Source organism: Phyllobates terribilis, unplaced genomic scaffold (genome assembly GCF_046119375.1).
Source record: "Phyllobates terribilis strain yellow unplaced genomic scaffold, ASM4611937v1 Scaffold_5__5_contigs__length_657084704, whole genome shotgun sequence".
Lineage (NCBI taxonomy): Eukaryota > Metazoa > Chordata > Amphibia > Anura > Dendrobatidae > Phyllobates > Phyllobates terribilis.
Window position 1 is genome coordinate 496167667 of NW_027362765.1, and position 25858 is coordinate 496193524.

At 47.7% G+C, this 25858-nt stretch overlaps 1 pseudogene; it reads right to left on the minus strand.

Annotated features, from left to right (window-relative positions):
• Positions 1 to 1048: 1048 nt before the first annotated feature.
• The window catches only part of LOC141273546 (intelectin-1-like), a 172545-nt pseudogene continuing 147735 nt past the window's right edge, over positions 1049 to 25858 (minus strand).

The window sequence follows — 25858 nt, forward strand, 5'->3', positions numbered from 1 at the left end:
TACTCACCTTTGCTTGATCTGATATATTGTGAGTTAGGAGATAACTAACAGACATTCTTTCCAAGGTAATGACTTGTATATAAGGCAAAATAAATAACCAAAAACAAAAATGCTCCTCCATACCTTAGGTTATGTTTACATGTAGCGTTTTTGATGCGTTTTTGCACTTTTGCATTGCTTTCAGCGGTGAAAAATACATTCACTGGTAAATGTCATTTTAACATTTTACAACCTTATCTGCCCATGTGTTGTGTGACATGATCAGACACATCCTGTTTCATTTATGAAGGAGGGACTCTGAAAGTCACAAAGCCTATTTTTATAGGGCCAGCAGTCGGCCCTCACTATTGTTAGAGGACCATCAGCCGGTTATGCTTTGTTTTATTCCCATTATTAAGGAGCGGGTTCCCTATACTGTTATTGCGTATGCAGTGACTGCAAGGGCTACCCAAATTTTGGAAAAACCCCAATACCAATTTGAAGACACATTGAGAAGGACCTCAGTTAAAAAAATGTTCCCATTATTAAGGAGCGGGTCTTCTATACTGTTATTGCCCCCTCAGTGTGCCCCCTTATTATAACAACCCCCCAGTAAGCCTCCTTATGGTAATGACTCCTTAGTGTGCCTCTATATGATAATTATTCTCCCTTATGGTAGCAACACCCCCCAATGAACCTCTTTATGCTAATGACCCCTCAGTGTGCCCCCTTATGATAACAACCGCCCCCCAGTGTGCCTCTTTATGATAATGACTTTCTGTTGTGCCTCGATTGCGTTTGATAATGACTCCAAATATACAATTTTTTAGTAATAATAAAGTCGAACGGTGCCTGGCTGAGTAAGCAGTGGAGCGCGGTGCCAATGTTTGTTTTTTTTAAATATATTTGTCACCAGGTTTTTGCTACCCCAGCTGAGAGCAGCATGATGTAGCGGAAGTGACTCTGATTCCAGCGATGTGTCACTTGCTGGGCTGCTTGATGAAGTAAGATGTAAAAATCTGATGTATGAAAGGTACCTTACTTTCAGAAATATTGTTTTTATTGATGTAAGTGTAAATCTTTATTCACTCTGAAATCATCATTGTTATTATTATTTATTTTTAGAACACCATTGTTTCCATGGTGCTATACATGATTGTGCAATAATTTTATTGTTTTACAATTATTCATTGTTTTGCAATTACTTTGCACTACTTTTATAAATGTCAGAGTTGCAGCTTATATTTCATAAAACATATAATTATACTAACGATAGAAAAGAAGGACGGCTGCTTCAGTTATTTCTTTGCTTGAACTCCAACCTGCATGTTTTCCATAACCATGCCAGTCATAAGATGCAAAGTCTCCGCACTGCTTAGGATTTCCTTCAGGCATGTAGCCACCTCCTCCAATACAATGCTGCAAATGTATTAAACAAAAATTAACATATATTTCAAATTTCATTATCACCTGATGGCTCCCCATCATAAAAGGATCTAAGGAGGTTCCAGGAGGAGCATTATCACTACCCTTTATTGAAGACATATCCTTGAACTCTATTGTCTATTACTGTTATGACATATTGAGTTCATACTTTTTCAGGTGCCATTACCTATTATGAGTGTCATTTAAACAATAATGTGGGCACGGTATTGCTGTTCTACATGGACAGTTAGCCTAGTGCAACAGGCAACTGCCCTGTAATGGCTAAATGTGCATATTGTTTCTTTATAAGGGTCATGTAAATATGTTGTGTAGACATGGAGCTTTTTTTGTGTTTGGTGGGTATGTAAGGGGGTGTGCCTTGGAAGATGAGATTCCCCAGTGCTGTGACCGGAGACTGCCACCTACTGTTCAAACTGAACCCTGCAGAACTAATGGGGGAAGTATTGTGGGAAGGACGGGTCTAAGAGGAGCACTGGGTCAGGTGACATCTGTGGCACAGCTGAAGAGAGATGGACAAGAGAGACTAAGTAACTGTAACATTGCCATTTGCTGGAACAAACTGAAAGTGAAAGTAAAACAAAAAAATTGTGTTAGCAGGAACCAAATGGTGCTAGGAAATTTGCAGGGGGAGTAACTTTGTGTGCTGGACCTGATCTCCTGTGGCAGGAGAAGCACACCTTCGATTGTGGACAGATAACGTGAGAGAGCAGGGTCGTCACTTCCAGCTATAGCCTACGGTACAGTGGATTGTAAGGACAGCTCTCAAGAAAGGGTTGCATCCGTTCCCTGATCTTTACCCTTTACCGTATCTTAAGACCGACCCCAGGTGAATATAGCCCTAAGATTACGTAGAGTGCCTGAGTGCATGACCATGTCATTGTGCCTGCTTTGAGATAGTTTCCTTGGCTAAGTAGTAAGTGGTGAGCTTACTTTTGCCTGATACAGCAGAGAGATATTCTGGCCTTCAAAACCACAGAGAGTGCATGCCTCCAGAGCAAGGTGTGCTCTGCATAGTGAAATTGTACAAGAGTTGCCATGATTGTTGCTCACAATTCCAGAATAGATGGCATAAGTTTGTTAGCAGCAAGATCTATGCCTGCAAATCGCAATCAATTTCAGTAAAATAACAAAAAAAACACTTACCCTCTTCCACTGCAGCATTGGCTCTCTGTGTCACTGTCAGTCTGGGGTCAACACTCGGGCAAGTGCGGGGGCCCTGGACCATCAGTGGGGCCCACTTGCCATCTGGGTCTGGACTGGGTCTGTTTGATGGCCATCACTTAACCAGACATGGCCGCACGCAGTGCGCGGTGCCTGCTAGTAATGACACAGTCGAGACCAAAAACAAGCAAAATGAAAGGTGCAGTGCTGACTTGGCCGCGTCATTACTAGCAGATAAAATCGCACAGTTCACGCTGCACGTTCATGTCTGTGAAAGTGACGGCCATCAAACAGCATCGACGTCCCTGCACAGCCCCATGCCAGAGAAGCTGGACGGGATACAAGCCAGGGGGCATGCTTCCTCATATTAATTAAAAATATTTATAATGTGTGTGTGTCTGTGTGTGTGTGTGTGCAGGGCTGCTATCAAGGCATTCTGTCCTTACTGTTGTATGGGGCCCGGTGAAAAGCAGTAAAGAGTGGGGGCCCGGTCCGGGGCCCCGCTTTTGTGCTTCTACCCACCAGGCCCCGGGGTATTGTGCATTATCGTGCCGCCACCGGCGGCGTATATCTCGGCACAGGAAGCTTCTACCTTGGAGCTCTCACTGCCAAACTGCCATGCAGCTCCAAGGGAGTCCCTCTGCCTCTTCTGTAAAGCACTGGAGTAGGTGCATACGCGATGACATCATCGCATAATCGCCGGAATCGAGCGCCAGGATGCTGCCAGTCCGGAGGTGGAGCTGCACCTGCAGGGATCGTATGAGAGGTATGAAATGTTTTTTTTTCTTTAATAGAATTAATTAAATGGTTTTGGAGGGGGGGCAAATGATGACGTGGTCCTGGGGAGTGGGCAGAGCATATGATGACGTGGTACTGGGGAGTGGGCAGAGCATATGATGACGTGGTACTGGGGAGTGGGCAGAGCATATGATGAACTGGGACTTGGGAGTGGGCAGGGCATATGATGAACTGGCAGTAGGGGGGTGAGGAGAGCATATGATGCACTGTGAGTGGGGAATGTCGAGAACACATGATGAACTGGTACTGGGGAGTGGGCAGAGCATATGATGAACTGGAAGTGGGGGGTGGGGAGAGAACATGATGAACTGTGAGTTGGGGATGGGGAGAGCATATGATGAAGTGGGAGTGAGGAGAACACATGATGAACTCAGACTGGGAGGTGGGGAGAGCATATAATGAACTGGGGTGAGGAGAGCACATGATGAACTGGGGCTGGGGGCGCGGGGTGAGGAGAGCCATGATGTACTGGGACAGGGGGGGTGGGGAGAGTACATGATGACCTGGGACTGGAGGGTGGGGAGAGCATATGATGAAGTGGGGGTCGGGAGAGCACATAGTGAACTGGGAGTGCAGGTGGGGAGAGCACATAGTGAACTGGGAGAGGGGGTGGGGAGAGCAAATAATGAACTGGGAGTTTGGTAGGGGGTGGGGAGAGCTAATGATGAATTAGGAGTGGAGGGGGAGAGCAAATGAAGAATGGGGGTGGGGAGAGCAAATCATGAATTGGGAGTGGGGGTGGGGAAAACAAATTAATTGGGAGTGAGGATGGGGAGAGCAAATAATGAATTGAGGGTGAAGTAGTGCAAATAATGATGAATTGAGTGTGGAGGTGGGGAGAGCAAATGATAATGAATTGAGGGTGGGGGACAACAAATGATGATGAATTGGGGGTGGAGGAAAGTAAATGATGCAGTGGAGGTGGGAGAGAGGACATGACAAAATGAATTGGGGCAGAGGGGGCATGTAAATATAATGAATTAGAAGAAGGAGTGTTGAGGATGATGGACTGTGACTGGTAATGAATTGGGGAAAGAGTTCAGGTTTTAATTAAATTATATATTAGGTGGGGAAAGTGGCTATTTACAGTTAGTGGGGACGAAGTGGTGGGTTAAAATTTATATTTGGAATGGTGGGTTGCATAATAACTAATTATATATTAATGGTGGGTGCATGTCTGTATTCAGTAGTGTAGTGTAGAAGTTGGGAATGTGCTCTAAATAGCTGTGTGTTATTTTAAGGAGAGACGAGTCCTGGCTGGAAGAAGAGATGGCAGTCTGCGCTGGATGAAGGAGAAAAGCGAAGATGAAGGACTTCAACTACAGACGTCACTGTTGAGTCAGTGTGTTATCTGTACACTGACACTCTACACTGTATACTATGTACAGAGCTCCTGTGTATAATGGCACTTATGGTAATATTAGTATTGTGCTATTTTATTAGTGACCTAATACTACAATACTAATCATTATGTGGTGGCAATCTGTGGTCTGGTCATGATGTGGCAGTATTTGTCCTTTGTATGTGGTATTATTTGGTCACTATGTGATGGTAATATGTGGTCTGGTCATGGTATGTTGGTATTTGTTTTGTGTATGTGGTATTATTCTGTCACTATGTGGTGGTAATAAGTGATCTGGTCATGGTGTGACGGTATTTGTTCCTTGTATGTGGTATTATTTGGTCACTATGTGGAGGCAATATGTGGTCTAGTCATGGTGTGAAGGTATTTGTCTCTTGTATGTGATATTATTGGTTATTTTAAAAAATTTATGCGATACATCACCTTAAAGAAAAATAAATAAAAATGTACCTAAAAAGAGTACTGGATATTTTAAGAAATGTTTAATAGGTTAGAGTAGAGTAGGGCCCGGCCAGAAGAGTCTCCTTGTTGTGGTGGCGGCTTAAAAAATCTTTTGGCCAAAACAAAAGCTAATAGTTATGTATGTGATATGGTTCGATGGGAACTGTTAATTTGTGATTGGTTGAGGACGTGGTGCAGAAGTAGAGTTTTTCCAAGAGTGGGTGGTGTGACTTTGGAAGGTTCAATGGATGGAGGTGGAGATGGGGTGGAGGCGGAGTCTCAAGGGGGCTCGGAAATTTTTCCAGTGTGGGGCCCTGAAATTTCTGGTGGCAGTTCTGTGTGTGTCTGTTTATATGTGTTTTTATGAATTTGTCTTTAAATATGTACGTATGCCTGTATTTGTACGTGTGTATGTCTGCATACTGTATGTGCACGCGCACGTTTGTGTACTGTGTGTGTGTGCATGTTTGTGATGCGCCCCCTGGGCCGTGGGGTACTCGGTAGCCGGGCCGGTCGATGCTGGGAGATGTCACGGTGGCAGTGACCCTGTCTGTGACCCAGGGTGGTCAATTAAAGGGGAATGTAAAAGGGGAATAAAGTTTTTAGAGATAATGTTCATGACGCCACCTGTGGTATGCGGCTATATGGGGCCGCTGCTGTGGTGCAGATCCACTGGAGCTGATGGTGATGCAGCAGAGTTGGTTCAGCTCTCCACAGGTAGAGCTAAGCTCCAGGGCAGGATATAGTGATGCTATGAGGTAGATGTTGCTGGTGCTGTGTAGTGCAGGGCTGGTGATGGCGCAGCAATAATTCCAGGACACAGTGGGGTGCAGTCTTCAGGTTTTACTCACAGTTGTTCAAGACTCCAGGTTACAAGGGCCAGTGTGTAACCTCCCACATCATCCTGTGTCCTCCAGGGAAGGGGTTCAGTAATCTCTCAGGAGTACTTATTCGGGACCCCGTTCTATGTTCATTTCTCGGTCATCTTCCCTGTGCTGGCTCTCCTCCTCCTGCCCTGTGCCTCACAATCAGTGTCCCAAGCTGGTAGCCTTGGATCTTGTCGGGAAACGTGCAGTCCCCTGGACCCTGTGTGGCCACCTTTTGTAATTGTGGTGGTTGGCCAAGACACCTTGCAAGTACAGCAGCCTCCGGTTATCTAGCTGAGCATGATTGTTCTCCACTAGTTTAGGGGCCGGTCCCCTCTGCGGCCTGATCCCTCCACGTCCGTGTAGATTCGGGCGCACGGGTGGTTTCCGCACTCACCATGCCCCTGGGATCCCCTCTGTCTCTGGAGCCTTCCCTCTGCTCCCGTCCTCTCACTCTCTCTCCTGGGCCTCTCAGACTAGGCCCGACTCCTCAATCTCTCCTCAACTCCTGCTCCAAGCACTGGATCCAGGAGCCTGGGCCTCCTACCCTGCTCCCCTGAGCAGGACTCGTCCCGACTGAACTGCTTCAAGATGGTTCCCTTTCTTCTTATACTCTTCCTGACGGTGCTCTCCTGAACTACTTCCTCCATGCACCTCCTCTACCTAGTTCCACCCTCCAGCTAGGAACCAGTGCTCTCCCTTAGGAGAAATCTTGCCCTTCCCTACTGAAGTGGAGTGTATTGGATGTGGGTGTATGGGTCGTGGGTAGTAATCCCTCCTTACCTGAGAGTGGGGTACCACACCTCTGGGTGAGATACAGTACCTCTGTGGCGACTGAACACGCAGGGGGACCACATTTGCGTACTGTGTGTGTGTGTGCATGTCTGCATACTGTGTGTGTATGTCAGTTTAAGGGCAATGGTACCCATTACTAATGAAATGTATGTAAACTTTTGACTTTGCAGTAAGTAATAAAAATCCCTTAAAACATTCTCGCTCTCTCATTATTCTGGAATTTGGCAAATATTTAAATTTATGGTAATCCTAATTGACCTAAAACGGGAAAGGTTTATTCTGATTTCATGTCAGATATTAAGAATTGAGAAAAACATGCATATGTGTCTTTTTATATAGTGTATATAAACTTCTGGTTTCAACTGTATACATTACCTTCAAACACAAAATAAGAGCAGAATTCTCAGAATTGCTTGCTTTCTTAAGGGCCAAGTCCATATAATAAGTAAGAGAAACTCTGACAAAGATCCGGATTAGGACCGAAATGTTATATTGTTTTTGGTAGCCATTAAAAAAAAACTTTTGTTCACTTACTGCAAAATGCAAAATACAAAGATTGACAGCGGCATTTACTGGTAAGTGATTAACAGCAACAGGCAGAACTCGGCTCCACTCGCTGCTGATAGAGGCACATAATGGCTGTGTAATACAGTCGGGAACAATGCAAGCGCAAGAACTGATGGGGAACTAGGACATGACATAATAGTGAGTAATATTTCGGAAAGGGTATTAAGCCACTTAGTGTTTGGTTTTTTTTTTCTGTTTTTTTTTTAGTTCCTTGCTGTGGCCGGGCTTTAGGCTTTCCAGGTGTCTTTCCCTGATTTATCATTTGCAACTTTTCAAAAAGTTGCAATTTTTTGAGAACGTGTCCCCCTTTAGACTTTTTTTTGTATAATGTTTGCAATATTTTCCAATGTATGTGACTTTTTGTTAAAAAAAAAAAAAAAAAAACACAAAAAAGCTTCAATACAAAAACACCATTTTTGACTTTGTGGGAAATTTATGAAGCATTTGCACGATTTTTAAGAATTTGAGCAAAAATAGCAACAAATACCACAAAACAAATAAGAAAAGTTATTGATAAAAAATGCAATTGATAAATTGTTATCTAAGTGTAAGTTTAAGAAAATTTGGGAGTTTGTGGTGAACCATTCATCAGGGGTTGCCGACATAGGAATATGATTTATTTTAATTGCATATAATAAAAAAAAGCTAAGACCAAAATATTTCTTAAAAACATTATGTGATGCATTATTGATACCTACATGTTCTGGATTGCATGCTGTCACCTTTATACCTGGACATAACGCCAGAGGAGCTCTTTCATTATTAATAACTCGGAACTGGACATAACCCCCAATTAACTCATCTGCAGAAAATTCAGAAAATTTGATTAGAGTTGATTATAGTAAAGTCCATATCAATAAACATAATCTCGATCATATTACGGTACAATTAGATGCTATCTTACTTTGGCCATTTGGTGAAAAATATATGATTTTGACTTCTCAGCACTGCCATAGTCATATACAACAGGAAAAGCGGGTCCATTATTTGTGAGGCAGGCTCCAGCATTGTATACCACTGGGTATTTCTGTGAGAAAATCAAGCAAAAAAATGTTATATTTATGTGTACCCTATCTAACATTTCTTATTCATTGTAATTTATCATGGTTTGGATAAGTGTGGTTATTATCCTTGTGTGCAAAATGAATGGCAAGAGTAAAGTGGAACTGGTAACAGACTGGGTAGCAAAAGAAAGAAAAAAGAATTCAAGGCTAAAAATATGGTAGACGTTAAAGGAGCTGTCCACTACTTTAACATTGATGCCCTATCCTTAGGATAGGGCATCAATGTATGACCGGCCGGGTCAAGCACTTGGCACCCCTGCCAATCAGCTGTTATCGGTGCCGGACGGAAGTCCTTACCTGCGATGCATGGCCGTCAAGTTGTAGTGACCACAGCTTGTAACTGCACATCCGCCTCCCATTCAGTTGAATGCCGCCGCCAGCACCGATAACAGCTGATCGGCCGATCATACATTGATGCTCTATCCTACAGAATGGGCATCAATGTTAAAGTAGTGGACAACTTCTTTAACGGCAGCACAGCCAGCACTGCTACCAGCCATCCAGGTAATAGTACTACCAAATGGAAGTCATGTCTGGCTCCGGCAAGTAAAATAGTGGGGAGAAAGTGGAGGGCATAATAGAATATATGGCTCTTCACTCGTCTCAGTTACAGCAGGAATATGTTACCTCTGGCAGTGACACAGTCAGTAGTGTTGAGCGATACCTTCCGATATCGGGAAATATCGGATCGGATTGGATCGGACCGATACCGAAAAAGTATCGGATATCGCCGATTCCGATACCGGAAACCAATGCAAGTCAATGGGACATAAATATCGGAATTAAAATAAACCCTTTCTTTCCTTGTAGGTTATTTCTACATGAAGGAAAACAACTAAGAATAATGTAGAATGTATTGGGGGAGGTGGGGGAGACAATAAAGGCATAGAGGTTTAGCCCAGTCAAATGGAATAGCAGGAATTAATATTTTTTTATTATGTTCTGAGTTACGGAAATATTAACTATGTTAAGTATTTTTATATTTTGTCAGATATTTATGTTTCACTACTTCCATGCTCTTCACCTTCTTTTTTACTTCTCCCACACTTTCTCCTTCATCATCCTCAGCATCTTTTTCATCCACTTCTTCTTCACCTTCTTCTTCTTCACCTTCTTCGTATTATTCTTTTTTTACATTCTTCATATTCTACTTCTTCATCTTCTTCATATTCTTCTTCTTCATCATATTCTTATTTGTGACAGGCATTCCTGTAGTTGTTATCTATAAAAGGTTGGACATTACACCTTTCGTTCTGCCCGTCACAAAAGATTTACAACAGGATTTGTCCGCGTTCAGTTTGGCCTGCAGCAGCAGGTCTTTTCCAGGGGCACCACGAGGAGGAACGGACTCACCCCCATACACTGCTTAGTCATCTTCTGCTTATAATTTAGATATTATCTTTTGCTCTGATTTTTAGTCTTATGCTTAATGTTCTTCCGCTTTTTGTTCTGCAGCTTCTTGTATTTCTGCTTCTTGGTTTTCTGTCTCTTGTTTTTCTGTATCTTGGTGCTTGTCTTCTCTTCTTTGTCTTCTTGGTCAACTTCTTCAGGGTCATCTTCTTGGTCTTCTTCGGGGTGGTCTTCAGGGTCGTCGTCTTCGGGGGTCCTCGTCTTCGGGGTCCTCGTCTTCTTCGGGTTGGTCTTCTGGGTCCTCGTCTTCGGGGTCCTCGTCTTCTTCGGGGTGGTCTTCAGGGTCCTCGTCTTCTTCGGGGTGGTCTTCAGGGTCCTCGTCTTCTTCGGGGTGGTCTTCAGGGTCCTCGTCTTCAGGGTCATTGTCTTCGGGGTCCTCGTATTCTTAGGGTTGGTCTTCAGGGTCCTCGTCTTCAGGGTCCTCGTCAGGGAGATCCAGAGTGATTACCAAGAACCATTTCAAAAAGCTTGAACTTGGAAATGTAGCAGAAGGTACAAGAAAGCTGAGGAACTACCGAGGACCAGCTGACGGTACTGGAACCCGGATGGATAGCAGAAGGTACAAGAGCCAATGGAACTACCGAGGACCAGCTGATGTTACTGGAACTCGGTTACTAAGCAGGAGGTACCTGTGCCAGAAAGCACTACCAAGGACCAGCAGACGTTGGTGGAACTTGGATACCGAGAAGGAGGCACCTAATCCAAAGGCACTGCCGAGAACCAGCTGACGGTACTGGAACCCGGATGGGTAGCAGAAGGTACAAGAGCCAATGGAACTACCGAGGACCAGCTGATGTTACTGGAACCCGGATGGGTAGCAGAAGGTACAAGAGCCAATGGAACTACCGAGGACCAGCTGATGTTACTGGAACTCGGTTACTAAGCAGGAGGTACCTGTGCCAGAAAGCACTACCAAGGACCAGCAGACGTTGGTGGAACTTGGATACCGAGAAGGAGGCACCTAATCCAAAGGCACTGCCGAGAACCAGCTGACGGTACTGGAACCCGGATGGGTAGCAGAAGGTACCCATGTAAAAAAAAAGTTCAAGGCCGCGAGCCGGCCGCAGTTACCAAAACCCACAGTCCTACAGAGGGTGCTTGTCCTATTGGCACTATGGAACCAGCCTTCATTGCCAGATCCCGCAGCCCACATAGGAGTCACCTAAACTGCAGGCACCATAGAGTCGGCTAACCCGACCGCAACACGACAGGACAACGCATTGGAGGCAAAGTGACGTTGACACTACCCGGAAACAGCTGGTGTGCTGGAACCAGGCTGGGCAGGAGGGAGTACCCGTGCCAAAGACACTGCCGAGGACCAGCTGACGGTACTGGAACCCGGATGGGTAGCAGAAGATACAAGAGCAAATGGAACTACCGAGGACCAGCTGACGGTACTGGAACCCGGATGGGTAGCAGAAGGTACAAGAGCCAATGGAACTACCGAGGACCAGCTGATGTTACTGGAACTCGGTTACTAAGCAGGAGGTACCTGTGCCAGAAAGCACTACCAAGGACCAGCAGACGTTGGTGGAACTTGGATACCGAGAAGGAGGCACCTAATCCAAAGGCACTGCCGAGAACCAGCTGACGGTACTGGAACCCGGATGGGTAGCAGAAGGTACCCATGTAAAAAAAAAGTTCAAGGCCGCGAGCCGGCCGCAGTTACCAAAACCCACAGTCCTACAGAGGGTGCTTGTCCTATTGGCACTATGGAACCAGCCTTCATTGCCAGATCCCGCAGCCCACATAGGAGTCACCTAAACTGCAGGCACCATAGAGTCGGCTAACCCGACCGCAACACGACAGGACAACGCATTGGAGGCAAAGTGACGTTGACACTACCCGGAAACAGCTGGCGTGCTGGAACCAGGCTGGGCAGGAGGGAGTACCCGTGCCAAAGACACTGCCGAGGACCAGCTGACGGTACTGGAACCCGGATGGGTAGCAGAAGATACAAGAGCAAATGGAACTACCGAGGACCAGCTGACGGTACTGGAACCCGGATGGGTAGCAGAAGGTACAAGAGCCAATGGAACTACCGAGGACCAGCTGATGTTACTGGAACTCGGTTACTAAGCAGGAGGTACCTGTGCCAGAAAGCACTACCAAGGACCAGCAGACGTTGGTGGAACTTGGATACCGAGAAGGAGGCACCTAATCCAAAGGCACTGCCGAGAACCAGCTGACGGTACTGGAACCCGGATGGGTAGCAGAAGGTACCCATGTAAAAAAAAAGTTCAAGGCCGCGAGCCGGCCGCAGTTACCAAAACCCACAGTCCTACAGAGGGTGCTTGTCCTATTGGCACTATGGAACCAGCCTTCATTGCCAGATCCCGCAGCCCACATAGGAGTCACCTAAACTGCAGGCACCATAGAGTCGGCTAACCCGACCGCAACACGACAGTACAACGCATTGGAGGCAAAGTGACGTTGACACTACCCGGAAACAGCTGGCGTGCTGGAACCAGGCTGGGCAGGAGGGAGTACCCGTGCCAAAGACACTGCCGAGAACCAGCTGACGGTACTGGAACCCGGATGGGTAGCAGAAGATACAAGAGCAAATGGAACTACCGAGGACCAGCTGACGGTACTGGAACCCGGATGGGTAGCAGAAGGTACAAGAGCCAATGGAACTACCGAGGACCAGCTGATGGAACTACCGAGGACCAGCTGATGTTACTGGAACTCGGTTACTAAGCAGGAGGTACCTGTGCCAGAAAGCACTACCAAGGACCAGCAGACGTTGGTGGAACTTGGATACCGAGAAGGAGGCACCTAATCCAAAGGCACTGCCGAGAACCAGCTGACGGTACTGGAACCCGGATGGGTAGCAGAAGGTACCCATGTAAAAAAAAAGTTCAAGGCCGCGAGCCGGCCGCAGTTACCAAAACCCACAGTCCTACAGAGGGTGCTTGTCCTATTGGCACTATGGAACCAGCCTTCATTGCCAGATCCCGCAGCCCACATAGGAGTCACCTAAACTGCAGGCACCATAGAGTCGGCTAACCCGACCGCAACACGACAGGACAACGCATTGGAGGCAAAGTGACGTTGACACTACCCGGAAACAGCTGGCGTGCTGGAACCAGGCTGGGCAGGAGGGAGTACCCGTGCCAAAGACACTGCCGAGAACCAGCTGACGGTACTGGAACCCGGATGGGTAGCAGAAGATACAAGAGCAAATGGAACTACCGAGGACCAGCTGACGGTACTGGAACCCGGATGGGTAGCAGAAGGTACAAGAGCCAATGGAACTACCGAGGACCAGCTGATGTTACTGGAACTCGGTTACTAAGCAGGAGGTACCTGTGCCAGAAAGCACTACCAAGGACCAGCAGACGTTGGTGGAACTTGGATACCGAGAAGGAGGCACCTAATCCAAAGGCACTGCCGAGAACCAGCTGACGGTACTGGAACCCGGATGGGTAGCAGAAGGTACCCATGTAAAAAAAAAGTTCAAGGCCGCGAGCCGGCCGCAGTTACCAAAACCCACAGTCCTACAGAGGGTGCTTGTCCTATTGGCACTATGGAACCAGCCTTCATTGCCAGATCCCGCAGCCCACATAGGAGTCACCTAAACTGCAGGCACCATAGAGTCGGCTAACCCGACCGCAACACGACAGGACAACGCATTGGAGGCAAAGTGACGTTGACACTACCCGGAAACAGCTGGCGTGCTGGAACCAGGCTGGGCAGGAGGGAGTACCCGTGCCAAAGACACTGCCGAGAACCAGCTGACGGTACTGGAACCCGGATGGGTAGCAGAAGATACAAGAGCAAATGGAACTACCGAGGACCAGCTGACGGTACTGGAACCCGGATGGGTAGCAGAAGGTACAAGAGCCAATGGAACTACCGAGGACCAGCTGATGTTACTGGAACTCGGTTACTAAGCAGGAGGTACCTGTGCCAGAAAGCACTACCAAGGACCAGCAGACGTTGGTGGAACTTGGATACCGAGAAGGAGGCACCTAATCCAAAGGCACTGCCGAGAACCAGCTGACGGTACTGGAACCCGGATGGGTAGCAGAAGGTACCCATGTAAAAAAAAAGTTCAAGGCCGCGAGCCGGCCGCAGTTACCAAAACCCACAGTCCTACAGAGGGTGCTTGTCCTATTGGCACTATGGAACCAGCCTTCATTGCCAGATCCCGCAGCCCACATAGGAGTCACCTAAACTGCAGGCACCATAGAGTCGGCTAACCCGACCGCAACACGACAGGACAACGCATTGGAGGCAAAGTGACGTTGACACTACCCGGAAACAGCTGGCGTGCTGGAACCAGGCTGGGCAGGAGGGAGTACCCGTGCCAAAGACACTGCCGAGAACCAGCTGACGGTACTGGAACCCGGATGGGTAGCAGAAGATACAAGAGCAAATGGAACTACCGAGGACCAGCTGACGGTACTGGAACCCGGATGGGTAGCAGAAGGTACAAGAGCCAATGGAACTACCGAGGACCAGCTGATGTTACTGGAACTCGGTTACTAAGCAGGAGGTACCTGTGCCAGAAAGCACTACCAAGGACCAGCAGACGTTGGTGGAACTTGGATACCGAGAAGGAGGCACCTAATCCAAAGGCACTGCCGAGAACCAGCTGACGGTACTGGAACCCGGATGGGTAGCAGAAGATACAAGAGCAAATGGAACTACCGAGGACCAGCTGACGGTACTGGAACCCGGATGGGTAGCAGAAGGTACAAGAGCCAATGGAACTACCGAGGACCAGCTGATGTTACTGGAACTCGGTTACTAAGCAGGAGGTACCTGTGCCAGAAAGCACTACCAAGGACCAGCAGACGTTGGTGGAACTTGGATACCGAGAAGGAGGCACCTAATCCAAAGGCACTGCCGAGAACCAGCTGACGGTACTGGAACCCGGATGGGTAGCAGAAGGTACCCATGTAAAAAAAAAGTTCAAGGCCGCGAGCCGGCCGCAGTTACCAAAACCCACAGTCCTACAGAGGGTGCTTGTCCTATTGGCACTATGGAACCAGCCTTCATTGCCAGATCCCGCAGCCCACATAGGAGTCACCTAAACTGCAGGCACCATAGAGTCGGCTAACCCGACCGCAACACGACAGGACAACGCATTGGAGGCAAAGTGACGTTGACACTACCCGGAAACAGCTGGCGTGCTGGAACCAGGCTGGGCAGGAGGGAGTACCCGTGCCAAAGACACTGCCGAGAACCAGCTGACGGTACTGGAACCCGGATGGGTAGCAGAAGGTACAAGAGCCAATGGAACTGCCGAGAACCAGCTGGCGGTGCTGGAGCCCAGGGTAAATACTAAAAACAGAAGAGCCAGAGGTGTATTTGGAGGAGGTTTTAAATCCGTACTACAGTGGATGTGGACAAAGCAGGAGAATTTGCCGGACACACAGCTGGGGATCAGCTGACGTTACTGAATCCCAATAACACTGGAGCAAGCGTTGACTGTGCAGACGGCACTTCTGAGCAGCAACTAGCGGTATTGGAGCCCAGGGTAAATACTAAAAACGGAGGAGCCAGAGGTGTAATTGGAGCAAGTTTTAAATAAGTAGCACAGTGAATATGGACAGAGCAGGAGAAATTGCCGTGAACACAGCAGGGGAACAGCTGACGTTACTGAACCCCAATAACATGGTAGCAAGTGTTGACTGTGCAGACGGCACTTCCGAGCGCCAACTGGCGGTGCTGGAGCCCAGGGATAAGAATGAAAACAGAGGAGCCAGAGGTGTAATTCGAGCAACTTTAAAATGTGTAGTACAGTGGATGTGGACAAAGCAGGAGAAATTGCCGTCCGCACAGCAGGAGAACAGCTGACGTTACTGAACCCCAATAACACGGCAGCAAGTGTTGACTGTGCAGACGGCACTTCCGAGCGCCAACTGGCGGTGCTGGAGCCCAGGGATAAGAATGAAAACAGAGGAGCCAGAGGTGTAATTCGAGCAACTTTAAAATGTGTAGTACAGTGGATTTGGACAAAGCAGGAGAAATTGCCGTCCGCACAGCAGGAGAACAGCTGACGTTACTGAACCCCAATAACACGGCAGCAAGTGTTGACTGTGCAGACGGCACTTCCGTGCGCCAACTGGCGGTGTTGGAGCTCAGGGATAATACTGAAAACAGAGGAGCCAGAGGTGTAATTGGAGCAACTTTAAAATCTGTAGTAGTGAGAATGTGGACAGAGCAGGAGAAATTGCCGTCCGCACAGCAGGGGAACAGCTGACGTTACTGAACCCCAATAACATGGTAGCAAGTGTTGACTGTGCAGACAGCACTTCCGAGCGCCAACTGGCGGTGCTGGAGCCCAGGGATAAGAATGAAAACAGAGGAGCCAGAGGAGTAATTGGAGCAACTTTAAAATGTGTAGTACAGTGGATGTGGACAAATCAGGAGAAATTGCCGTCCGCACAGCAGGAGAACAGCTGACGTTACTGAACCCCAATAACACGGCAGCAAGTGTTGACTGTGCAGACGGCACTTCCGAGCGCCAACTGGCGGTGCTGGAGCCCAGGGATAAGAATGAAAACAGAGGAGCCAGAGGAGTAATTGGAGCAACTTTAAAATGTGTAGTACAGTGGATGTGGACAAATCAGGAGAAATTGCCGTCCGCACAGCAGGAGAACAGCTGACGTTACTGAACCCCAATAACACGGCAGCAAGTGTTGACTGTGCAGACGGCACTTCCGAGCGCCAACTGGCGGTGCTGGAGCCCAGGGATAAGAATGAAAACAGAGGAGCCAGAGGTGTAATTGGAGCAACTTTAAAATCTGTAGTAGTGAGAATGTGGACAGAGCAGGAGAAATTGTCGTCCGCACAGCAGGGGAACAGCTGACGTTACTGAACCCCAATAACATGGTAGCAAGTGTTGACTGTGCAGACAGCACTTCCGAGCGCCAACTGGCGGTGCTGGAGCCCAGGGATAAGAATGAAAACAGAGGAGCCAGAGGTGTAATTGGAGCAACTTTAAAATCTGTAGTAGTGAGAATGTGGACAGAGCAGGAGAAATTGCCGTCCGCACAGCAGGGGAACAGCTGACGTTACTGAACCCCAATAACACGGCAGCAAGTGTTGACTGTGCAGACAGCACTTCCGAGCGCCAACTGGCGGTGTTGGAGCCCAGGGTAAATACTAAAAACGGAGGAGCCAGAGGTGTAATTGGAGCAAGTTTTAAATAAGTAGCACAGTGAATATAGACAGAGCAGGAGAAATTGCCGTGAACACAGCAGGGGAACAGCTGACGTTACTGAACCCCAATAACATGGTAGCAAGTGTTGACTGTGCAGACGGCACTTCCGAGCGCCAACTGGCGGTGCTGGAGCCCAGGGATAAGAATGAAAACAGAGGAGCCAGAGGTGTAATTCGAGCAACTTTAAAATGTGTAGTACAGTGGATGTGGACAAAGCAGGAGAAATTGCCGTCCGCACAGCAGGAGAACAGCTGACGTTACTGAACCCCAATAACACGGCAGCAAGTGTTGACTGTGCAGACGGCACTTCCGAGCGCCAACTGGCGGTGCTGGAGCCCAGGGATAAGAATGAAAACAGAGGAGCCAGAGGTGTAATTGGAGCAACTTAAAAATCTGTAGTAGTGAGAATGTGGACAGAGAAGGAGAAATTGCCGTCCGCACAGCAGGGGAACAGCTGACGTTACTGAACCCCAATAACACGGCAGCAAGTGTTGACTGTGCAGACAGCACTTCCGAGCGCCAACTGGCGGTGTTGGAGCCCAGGGTAAATACTAAAAACGGAGGAGCCAGAGGTGTAATTGGAGCAAGTTTTAAATAAGTAGCACAGTGAATATGGACAGAGCAGGAGAAATTGCCGTGAACACAGCAGGGGAACAGCTGACGTTACTGAACCCCAATAACATGGTAGCAAGTGTTGACTGTGCAGACAGCACTTCCGAGCGCCAACTGGCGGTGCTGGAGCCCAGGGATAAGAATGAAAACAGAGGAGCCAGAGGTGTAATTCGAGCAACTTTAAAATGTGTAGTACAGTGGATGTGGACAAAGCAGGAGAAATTGCCGTCCGCACAGCAGGAGAACAGCTGACGTTACTGAACCCCAATAACATGGCAGCAAGTGTTGACTGTGCAGACGGCACTTCCGAGCGCCAACTGGCGGTGCTGGAGCCCAGGGATAAGAATGAAAACAGAGGAGCCAGAGGTGTAATTCGAGCAACTTTAAAATGTGTAGTACAGTGGATTTGGACAAAGCAGGAGAAATTGCCGTCCGCACAGCAGGAGAACAGCTGACGTTACTGAACCCCAATAACACGGCAGCAAGTGTTGACTGTGCAGACGGCACTTCCGTGCGCCAACTGGCGGTGTTGGAGCTCAGGGATAATACTGAAAACAGAGGAGCCAGAGGTGTAATTGGAGCAACTTTAAAATCTGTAGTAGTGAGAATGTGGACAGAGCAGGAGAAATTGCCGTCCGCACAGCAGGGGAACAGCTGACGTTACTGAACCCCAATAACACGGCAGCAAGTGTTGACTGTGCAGACGGCACTTCCGTGCGCCAACTGGCGGTGTTGGAGCTCAGGGATAATACTGAAAACAGAGGAGCCAGAGGTGTAATTGGAGCAACTTTAAAATCTGTAGTAGTGAGAATGTGGACAGAGCAGGAGAAATTGCCGTCCGCACAGCAGGGGAACAGCTGACGTTACTGAACCCCAATAACATGGTAGCAAGTGTTGACTGTGCAGACAGCACTTCCGAGCGCCAACTGGCGGTGCTGGAGCCCAGGGATAAGAATGAAAACAGAGGAGCCAGAGGAGTAATTGGAGCAACTTTAAAATGTGTAGTACAGTGGATGTGGACAAATCAGGAGAAATTGCCGTCCGCACAGCAGGAGAACAGCTGACGTTACTGAACCCCAATAACACGGCAGCAAGTGTTGACTGTGCAGACGGCACTTCCGAGCGCCAACTGGCGGTGTTGGAGCTCAGGGATTACAGTTCAGGTGGTAGAAACATGAACAGAACAGGAGACCTGGATACTGTTGCCAACCAATTATTTATTCTGGAAGAGGACTGGCAAATTCATGAGAGATCCAGGCCTTGTTCATTTTGAGAAAAGTAAGCCGGTCAACGTTATCGGAGGATAGTCGCATGCGACGGTCTGTTAGTACACCACCTGCGGCACTAAAGACGCGTTCCGATAATACACTAGCAGCAGGGCAAGCTAGCACCTCCAGTGCATACTGACTAAGCTCTGGCCATGTATCCAGCTTACAGACCCAAAACTTGAAGGGAGAAGAGCCGTCTGGGAGTACACTAAGAGGGCAAGACATGTAGTCTGTCACCATCTGACGGAAACGTTGCCTCCTGCTGACTGGAGCTGTCTGTGATGGTGTAGACATTTGTGGCGGCGGGGACACAAAACTTTGCCACATTTCGGCCATACTGGTCTTGCCTTGTGCTGAGGCGCTGCTTCTGCTCCCTCTTTGTGCAGAGCTTCCTCCACTGCCTCGACGCACTGAGCTGCTTTGTAAAGCACTAGCAGCACTGCTCTCGGTTGGAATGGAGAACATGATGGAATGCACCAGTGCGTCTTGGTACTCCCGCATTTTACGCTCCCGGTTCAATGGTGTTATGAGGCTTTGTAAGTTGTCCCGGTAGCGAGGATCTAGGAGGGTGGACACCCAATAATCAGCCGTGTTGAGAATGTGGGCGATGCGGCGATCGTTTCTGAGGCACTGCAGCATGAAATCAACCATGTGCTGCAGACTGCCAACTGGCCAAGAAACGCTGTCCCCTGCTTGAGGCGTGATCTCTGCCTGCTCTGCATCACCCCACCCTCGCTCTAGATACTGACTACTAGAGCATTGTGTACCTCCCTCCTCTGGACAGATGTCTTCCTCATCCATTGACTCCTCCTCATCCTCCTCACAAAGTGTCCCCTGCCTAGGCCTTTGTGAGGAACCACGTTGCGCAGACTGTAGAGAAGCAGATGGCATTTGTGACTCCTCATCCTCCACCTCTTCCAAAACCTCGTCCCTTAGTGCTTGCAGTGTTTTTTCAAGCAGGCAGATAAGGGGGATAGTCATGCTGACTAGTGCATCATCTGCACTCGCCATCCGCGTGGAATAATCGAAGGCACGCAAAACGTGGCAAATGTCCTTCATAGAGGCCCACTCAGTGGTGGTGAAGTGTGAACGGCGCGCACTGCGACTTGTTTGCGCCTGCTGCAGCTGGTACTCCATTACTGCTGCCTGCTGCTCACACAACCTCTCCAACATATGTAACGTTGAATTCCACCTGGTGGGTAGGTCACATATGATGCGATGTTCCGGAAGACATAATCGGCGCTGCAGAGCTGCAATGCGTGATCTTGCATTGCTGGAACGCCGCAAGTGAGCGCACTCTATGCGGACCTTGTGAAGCAGTGCATCAAGATCCGGATAGTCCCTCAAAAAACTCTGCACGACCAAGTTGAGCACATGTGCCAGACATGGGATGTGAGTGAGGTTGCCTAGGCCCAGAGCTGCCACCAGATTTCGGCCATTGTCACACACTACCATGCCTGGCTGGAGATTCGCTGGCACAAACCACACGTCACTCTGCTGCTTGATGGCATTCCAGAGCTCCTGCACTGTGTGGCTTCGATTCCCCAAAGAAATTAATTTTAATACGGCCTGTTGACGTTTGGCCACGGCTGTGCTCATATCGGTCATCATAACAGGTAACCGTTCACGGGTCGATGTGGAGGTAGACCGTGACGGCTCCTGCAGCGCTGATTCAGAGGAACTGGAGTATGAGGAGGAGTCAATGTGTACAGACTGGATTCCTGCAATCCTTGGAGTTGGCAGAACACGTACAGCGCCACTCTCAAGATCTGTACCCGGCTCCACAACATTTACCCAATGGGCAGTGAGGGAAAGGTATCGTCCCTGTCCATGCTTACTGGTCCACGCATCAGTGGTCAGGTGGACCTTGCTACTGACGGCGTTTTGTAGCGCATGTTTAATTTTTCCCTCCACATGCTGTTGCAGGGCAGGGACGGCTTGCCTGCTGAAATAAAAGCGGCTGGGCACGTTGTATTGTGGGACTGCCAATGCCATAAAGTTACGGAATGTGTCAGTCTCCACCAGCCTGAATGATAGCATTTCAAGGGCCAGTAGTTTAGCAATGCCAGCATTCAGAGCCTGTGCTCGGGGGTGGTTTGCCGAGTATGGGCGCCTTTTCTCCCATGCCTGTGCTAACGATGGCTGTAGACTGGCCTGGGAGTGTGAGGATGACTGGGAAAGTGGTGCTGTGGGTGGAATTACACTGTGTCTCTGTACAACAGTGCCAGAGATTCTTCCATGGCGATCCTGTGAGGAAGCCGAACCAGCTGTGTGTGAGCTGGAGGAAGAGGCTACAACACGAGCTGAAGAGGTGGTAGGTGGCGCTGTAGGTTGGCCTAGGTCTTCAGTGTGTTTGTGTAACTCCACCACGTGCTTGGTCCGCACATGTTTCCACATATTTGTGGTATTGAGGTTGCTGACACTTTTCCCTCTTTTCACCTTCTGATTACACAGCTTGCATTTGACAAAGCAAATGTCATCTGCAACTGTGTCAAAAAAGGACCAGGCACTGCAAGTCTTGGGAGCGCCCGCTTTGGATTTTGGAAGAGCCATGCTCCTAATGGGTGCCGAAGTGGAGGCTACAGGCAACCAAGTCTGCCCCCTCCCTCTCCCTCCTTTTTGGGCCGTTCGGGGAATCTCTTCCTCAGAGCTGCTCCCACCACCTTCCTGTCCCTCACGCCATGATGGGTCAAGGACCTCATCATCTACACCACCCTCTTCAAACAACTGCTTCTCCTGGGTAGTCTCGACAGCACAGTACGCACCAGAAAGTGGCACCTGAGTCTCATCATCAGATGCGTACTGAGGTGTGCTGCTGACCATAGGCACTGGCCCACCCGCCTCTTCAGATTCAGAGAGACAAAACGGTTGCGCATCACTGCATACTACCTCTTCTTCAAATTCTCGAATTCTGCTTGGCTGGCCCCCTCTTTCCAAGCCAAGAGATTCAGAGAACAGAAGTAGAGATGGCTCCTGTCCAGGGCTCTCTGACTGCCTGGGCAATTTGGCAGGTGGTGAAGAGACAGATGGGTGCTCTTCAGTGCTCAGGACCTGAGAGGATCTGGAACTAATTGAAGTCGATGCGTTAGCTGCCATCCATCCGACAACGGCTTCAATTTGGTCCTCGCGCAGCAGTGGGGTACGGCTAGCTCCTACAAAGCTGCGCATAAAGGACTGTTCCCTGGTAAAACTGGGGGATGCTGAGTCACTGGTGCCCGCAGCAGGCACAGAATCCCCACGTCCTCTCCCTGCAGGCACAGAATCCTCACGTCCTCTCCCTGCAGAAACTCCACGCCCACGCCCACGACCACGACCACATGCCTTACTCCCTGCCTTCTTCATCTTGGTAGACTGATAAAGATAGGCAGAAAAGTACTAAGGGCTTAGTGTGCTTATTCCTGAACAGCTGCTAACAGGTATAAGAAACACTAATTTTATAAAGTGTGGACTAGACTTTAATATGAGCTAATGTGGCCTACACAACTGTAAAGTGGAGTGTTTGGTGAACTTTATTTAGGTTTTTTTTGTCACAAAAAGACACTGGATGTGCCTAAAGATGTAATAACGATAGTATCACAAACTTTTTGTAGCTATTACAATGTAGGAAGGTAACCTACAATGCAATAGATGAGGCTGCAAAAAATAGGCTAATACTAATCTGGCTGGGGCTGCAGGGCCCAATGCTGCAGAAAGGCTCCTCTATCTACTCCTATATAGTGTGTTTGGAATCAATTTAGCTGAATATGGATGGAACCACCACACTAATAGGAGATATCAGGAAAAATTATGAATTGGCAATAAAGGACAATGTATGAGGCAGTGACACACACTGAGTGCACTACAACCAGACGGGGTTGAAGCACACACTACAGGGTGAGCTGCACTCACACACCAGACCTTGCAGACAGCGGTGAACAGTACAGATGCAGAGCACTGTGCACTAGTGCTGCAAGACGGAAAAAAAATTCTCTATCTACTCCTATATAGTGTGTTTGGAACCAATTTAGCTGAATACAGATGGAACCACCACACTAATAGGAGATATCAGGAAAAATTATGAATTGGCAAAAAAGGACAATGTATGAGGCAGTGACACACACTGAGTGCACTACAACCAGACTTGGCTGAAGCACACACTACAGGGTGAGCTGCACTCACACACACAGACCTTGCAGATAGCGGTGAACAGCACAGGGAACTGTGCACTAGCACTGCAAGGCACAGTGATTTAGAAAGTAGCTTGGGTAAAGCAGTATAGAGCAAATAGGTAGCTAAAACTGTCCCTCAGAACAACAGCGTCCTATCCCTAACTGAATTCACAGCAGAGTGAGCTCAAAATGGCGGCGGTGGCTTTTATAGTGCATCATGACATCATTTCAGCAGCCAATCACAGCCATGCCATTAGTTAAGATGCCTACATGCCTAACAGGATGTGCCCACACTTCTTAGGATCCTCATTGGCTGAATAAAATGAAAATGTCTCATTGCATTATGGGAACTTCCGATTCCGGTATACGATATTGCAATAGTATCGGAATTAAGTATCGGAATTCCGATACCGCGAATATCGGCCGATACCCGATATTTCAGTATCGGAATGCTCAACACTAACAGTCAGTTTGAGTCAGTGTTCTGCACAGTCCAGATCCTCCGCCACCATAATGGCAGGTCAGGGATTATAATGACTTTGATGATTGTGTGGAAGGACCATCCATTTATTGCTACATCTTGACGTGGTTGGATGGCTTTTGCAGTTTTTGATCACAAAATGTTGGCTAAGTACCTTGCATTTTTAACATTTAGAGCTATAGCTGAATTTATGTTTAATTCTCACAGTATACTGACTCATAATATATGTATGTGTTTGTATAATAGCCACATAAGGTATTTGTGCATCTATACTCAAATTCAATGCTAAAGGTGTTCTGGTCCTATTTTTCTTTTTTTTCTCTGTTTTTTTTCAGGTTTTTTTGGGGTGTTGAGGAAAAAGGCGTACCCTCCCAGTCATTCGCTTGTGTGACAACTAGCTATGAGCGAGCACTAAAATGCTCGGGTACTCATTGCTCGGGTAGAGCAAATTGGAATGCTCGAGTTCTCGGTCCGAGTAACAAGCCCAATGTAAGTCTATGGCAAACTCATCGGTCTGCAGGGGGCCTAAAAATTGCCCAAATCGATGGGAACAGTGCTCAAATGACATGGAAACAGCATGGGGAAGACCCCTGGAAGCATTTCTGACTCCCAGGTCACTGCTGTCAACAATGTTGTCAGAGGTATTACGCCACTTTTACGGACTCACAATAAAACATACAAAAACTAAACCAAAATGGATTTTCCTAAGAAATACAGTTGTGCTCAAAAGTTTATATACCCCGGCAGAATTTTTTTTTCTTGGCCTTGTTTCAGAGAATATGAATGATAACAAAAAAACTTTTTCTTCACTCATGGTTATTTGTTGGGTGAAGCCATTTATTGTCAAACTACTGTGTTTTCTCTTTTTAAATCTTAATGACAACCAAAAATATCCAAATGTCCCTGATCAAAAGTTCACATACCCCAGTCCTTAATACTGTGTATTGCCCCCTCTAACATCAATGACAGCTTGAAGTCTTTTGTGGTAGTTGTGGATGAGGTTCTTTATTTTTTCTGGTGGTAAAGCTGCCAATTCTTCTTGGCAAAAAGCCTCCAGTTCCTGTAAATTCCTGGGCTGTCTAGCATTAACAGCGTGCTTGAGATCTCCCCAGAGTGGCTCAATGATATTGAGGTCAGGAGTCTGAGATAGCCACTCCAGAACCTTTACATTGTTCTTGTATAGCCAATGACAGGTCAACTTGGCCTTGTGTTTTGGATCGTTGTCATGTTGGAACGTCCAAGTACGTTCCATGTGCAGCTTCCGGGCTGATGAGTGCAAATTTGCCTCCAGTATTTGCTGATAACGTGCTGCATTCATCTTTCCTTCAACTTTTACCAAGTTTCCTGTGCCTTTGTAGCTCACACATCCCCAAAACATCAGCCATCCACCTCCGTGCTTTACAGTAGGAATGGTGTTCCTTTCATCATAGGCCTTGTTGGCATCTTTTCAAATGTAACATTTATGGTTGTGACCAAAAAAGTTTAATTTTAGTCTCAGCACTAATGTTGAGCGATACCTTCCGATATCAGGAAATATTGGATCGGGCCGATACTTTTTGGGTATCGGATATCGCCGATTCCGATACCGGAAACCAATGCAAGTCAATAGGACACAAATATCGGAATGAAAATAAACCCTTTCTTTCCTTGTAGGTTAATTCTACATGAAGGAAAACAACTAACAATAATGTAGAATGTATTGGGGGAGGTGGTTGCCCAAATCAATGGGAACAGTGCTCAGTGAAACATGAAAAGCCGGCAATTCAGCAGCGGCATACACCGGTACCTGATAATTTAGAACAGAAAGAATAGAGCTTCACACATAGATTAGATAGAAACATGTCAGTCACATATATAATAAGTACAGTGACAGTGTTGGTTACTGTACTTGTCATTTAGTGTTAAAATAAAGGATTTATTAAAAAAAAAAAATTGGCGTGGGGTTCCCCATAATTTTAGTCTCTAGCGGAGGTTAAGCAGATAGCTGGGGCAGATGTTTGAAGCCTGGGAAGAGGTAATACCCACGGAGATCCCAGGCTACTAATATCAGCCCCCAGCTGAATACCTAGCCTTTACTAGCTATTAAAATGGGGGACCCCAAAAAAAAAATGACGTGGGGTCCCCCCTATTTTAATAGCTAGCAAAGACTAGGCAGACAGCTGGGGGCTGATATTAATAGCCCAGGAAAGGTGCCAGGAATATTGACCCCCTCCCAGGCTAGAAACACCAGCCGTCAGCCATCCCAGAAATGGCGCATCCATAGGATGCGCCAATTCTGGCAC